The sequence below is a fragment of the Palaemon carinicauda genome, chromosome 31 (genome assembly GCF_036898095.1).
Source record: "Palaemon carinicauda isolate YSFRI2023 chromosome 31, ASM3689809v2, whole genome shotgun sequence".
Classification (NCBI taxonomy): Eukaryota; Metazoa; Arthropoda; class Malacostraca; order Decapoda; family Palaemonidae; genus Palaemon; species Palaemon carinicauda.
In genome coordinates this window covers 9,705,745-9,709,863 of record NC_090755.1, presented here as the reverse complement: position 1 = coordinate 9,709,863, position 4,119 = coordinate 9,705,745, and positions in this window count along the sequence as shown.

Below are 4,119 nucleotides of genomic sequence, written 5' to 3'. Positions count from 1 at the left end.
GATCACAACGCAGAGACGTTACCTAATAGGTCACAATGACTCAGCAGGTAGATATATAGGATCCCACAAACACCCTATCCTTAGCTCACAAGGATGGTAAGGTTATAGACGCTTAATGAACTAACGAGTTTGAGTGGGACTCGAACCCCAGTCTGGCGATCACCAGAGACATTACCTAATAGGCCACAACAACCTACAGAGATTCAACGGGAATAGGAAGGAATAAGACGGGACGGACGGAAGATTTCGGGAGCTTTCTTATCCCTCTCCTCAACACACGAGAGAAGAAGAGGAGAATAAATATTAGGGATTCGTCTCGTCCCTCCTTGAGGGCGCCTCCCTCAGTAAACGATGGAAGACGGCGGATAAACATTTTCTTCAGACGCCCCATAAGTTTTTATTTTTCTTTTTTTTTTCTTTAGAAAATATAAACCTGAAAAGAAGAAATGATGTAAGGCTGTGGTTGCCTGGATAAACATCTTCTTCGGAAGTCTGATAAGTTTTTATTTTTTATTATTTTTTTTAGAGAATATAAACCTAGAAAGAAAAAATCTTATAAAGCCTAGATTAACATTTTCTTCAGATGTTTGATAAGTTTTTATCTTTCATCTTTTTTTCTAAGAAAATATAAACCTGAAAATAAGAAATCTTTAGGGCTGTTCATCAGAGATCTATAAAATGGAGATAATCTTATCTTGGTTTGATTATCACTGTAAATGGTATATTTTTCAAGGATATTTTCATTGTATCAAATTTTTTAGGCCTTGGCAGTCTAAGAATCATTGTAAATCGCGTATTTTCAAGGATATCTTCATTGTATCCATTTAAATAGGGTTTGGCAATCTAAGAATCACTGTAAATGGCGTATTTTTTTAAGAATATCTTCATTCTATCCATTTTCAAAGGCTCTAACAACCTAACAATCACTGAAAATGGCGTATTTTCACTGATATCTTCATTGCATTAATTAATCTAGGCTTTGGCAAGGTAAAAATCACTGTAAATGGCGTATTTTCAAGGATATCTTCATTGTACTCATTATTTTAGGCTTTAACAACCTAAGAATCACTGACAATTGCGTATTTTCAAGGATATCTTCATTGTACTCATTATTTTAGGCTTTGGCAATCTAAGAATCACTGTAAATGACGTATTTTTCCAAGGGTACCTTCATTCTTTTCACTTTTAAGCTCTTAACAACCTGAGAATCACTGAAAATGGCATATTTTTAAGAATATCTTCATTGTATTCATTATTTTAGGCTTTGGCAACCTAAGAATCACCGAAAAAGGCGTAATTTCGGTATTGACGTCGATGCTTTTGGAATCCAGAGTCCTTATCAAGCCAAAGCCTGAAGAACATAAGAACGTTAAGAACTTATGAACATTTTTTTCAAGACAACCGAGACCTTCAACTTCGACTTAAGCGACGGTCGAATAAAGTATTAATTGGTAAATAAAATGAATGATAACTGACAGACCCACATGAGGATAGAAAAACAAAAGAGGGAAGATAGAACAATATTGAGGGATAGAAGGAAACTAATGAATTTGGTGATGGACACAATAGATCACAATAAGTAGCAATTGGAAAATAAAATGACTGACGACTGCCAGACCCATTGAAAGATAGAAAAACGATAGAGAAAAGATAGAACAAGATAGATGGATAGAGGGAAACTAAGGGCTCTGCTGATAGACGCAATAGATCACAATAAAGTAGTAATTGGAAAAGAAAATGAATGATAACTGACAGACCAAGCGGAGGATAGAAAAACGATAGAGGGAAGATAGAACAAGATAGATGGATAGAAGGAAACTAAGGGTTCTGCTGAAATAGGTCGCAATAAGACCCGTTAGTCAATAGAATTATTGTGAGGTTATTAGAAAGTGGTTGGTCTTTAGTTTTCATCAGCTTAGTCTTGGAAATTGAGAGAGAGAGAGAGAGAGAGAGAGAGAGAGAGAGAGAGAGAGAGAGAGAGAGAGAGAGAGAGAGAGAGAGAGAGATTTCAACGTTATTTACTAATAGATTATTTAAAATTAAGTCGCAACCTCTCACCAACATTAGAATAGGAAAATCTTCAGAAAATTTGTATAAAGAAAAATAAAATAGGAGAAAACAGAAAAAGTTACGTAAAAACAGTTCAATATAACATAAAGAAAGAAAATAATACGTAAATAATCTATGTGAAAGCAGCAATAAACAAAAAAAAAAGCAAAATAACGAAAAAAAGAACAAAATTAAAAGAATCAACACATGTTCCCCAAACTGAGTGTCTGAAAAAGTGGGTGGTTTAAAGTGCTGATATTGCAAAACCACTCTATACAATATTGGGAAATCGGACGGAGGAATAAGACTTTGAGCTTTTTGAGAAGCAAAAAAAAAAAAAAAAAAAAAAAAAGAAAAAAATGCAAAGTACAAAAATTAATCTTTAAAACATTTTAAAAGAAAAAATGTAAAGGACAAAATGATATAAAGTATAAAAAAAAAATCATCAAAGCATTTTGAAAGAAAAAAAAATTTTCAGTATAAAAAATTAATCATTATAGCATTGAAAAAAAAATTGTAAGGTATAAAAAAAACAGAATCATTGGACCATTTTAAAAGAATATAAAAAAAACTGTAAAGTATGAAAATAAAATAATTAAATCATCCTAAAAGATAGAAAAATTATAAAGTATAAAAACAGAATCATCATATCATTTTCAAATAAAAAAAAGAAGAAAAATTGTAAAGTATAAAAAAAAAATTCACTAGAGCGTTTTAAAAGCATATAAACAAAGCATGAAGTATAAAAAAATTGAATCATTAAAGCATTTTAAAATAAAATACAAATTTGTAAAGTATGAAAAAAAAAACTCTTGAAAAGACTTGGGGCTAAAAAGGGTCTTTTGTAAGCGAAGCATCACCACATTCTTGGGTCATCACAAACAGATGAGGTCTCCTTCGCCAGTGTGCTTTCAAGTCAGTCGTTGCCTCCTGCACTGGGTGTCCTCCCATGGAAGGAAGGCAGGAAGGAAGGCAGGGGGGAAGGAGGGGGGATTAAGGCAGGAAGGAAGGAGGGAATGAGACAGGAAAGAAAGAAAGGAAGGAAGAAGGCAGGACGGAAGGAAAGGAAGGAAGGAAGGAATAAGACGGGGAAGAAAGAAAGAAAGTAATAAGGAAGGAGGGAATAGGGAAGGAAGGAACGAGGGAATAAGACGGTAAAGAAGGAAGGAAGGAAGGAAGGAAAAGCAGGAAGGAAGGAATAAGACGGGAAAGAAAGAAGGAAGGAAGGAAGGAAGGAATAAGGAAGGAAGGAATAAGAAAGGAATAAAGGAAAAGAAGGAAGGAAGGAAGGAATAAGACAGGAAAAAAAGAAATAAATAAGGAAGGGGGGAATAAAGAGGGAAGGAAGGAAGGAAGGAAGGAGGGAATAAGACGGGAAAGAAAGGAAGGAAGGAATAAGGAAGGAAGGAATAAGGAAGGAAGGAAGGAAAAGAAGGAAGGAAGGAAGGAATAAGACAGGAAAAAAAGAAATAAATAAGGAAGGGGGGAATAAAGAGGGAAGGAAGGAAGGAAGGAAGGAGGGAATAAGACGGGAAAGAAAGGAAGGAAGGAATAAGGAAGGAAAGAAGGAAAAGAAGGAAGGAGGGAATAAGACAGGAAAGAGAGAAAGAAAGAAATAAGGAAGGAGGGAATAAGGAAGGAAGGAGGGAATAAAGAAGGAAGGAGGGAAGGATAGAAGGAATAAGGAAGGAAGGAGGGAATAGGGAAGGAAGGAAGTAAAGAAGGAAGGAAGAAAGGAAGGAAGGAAGGAAGAAAGTAAGGAAGGAAGGAAGAAAGGAAGGAAGGAAGGAAGGAGAGAAGAAATAAGGAAGGAAAGAGGGAATAGGCGAGCAAGTAAGAAAAGAAGGAACATCTCAGGGGAATCCCCAACGTCTGTTCGACAAAACAGAGAAGAGGAGAGTAAATATTAGTCTTTCGTTTTCTCTCTGCAGGAATTTCTTGTGTTTAAAAGATGTATGTTGCGTATTTCATAATAGAGATACCGACGGGACTGGCAATTGGCGACCAAATGCCCGTATGTAGCCCAGGGCAGAAGGAAAAGCAACAATTTGGAAGTAGGAATTAAATCGA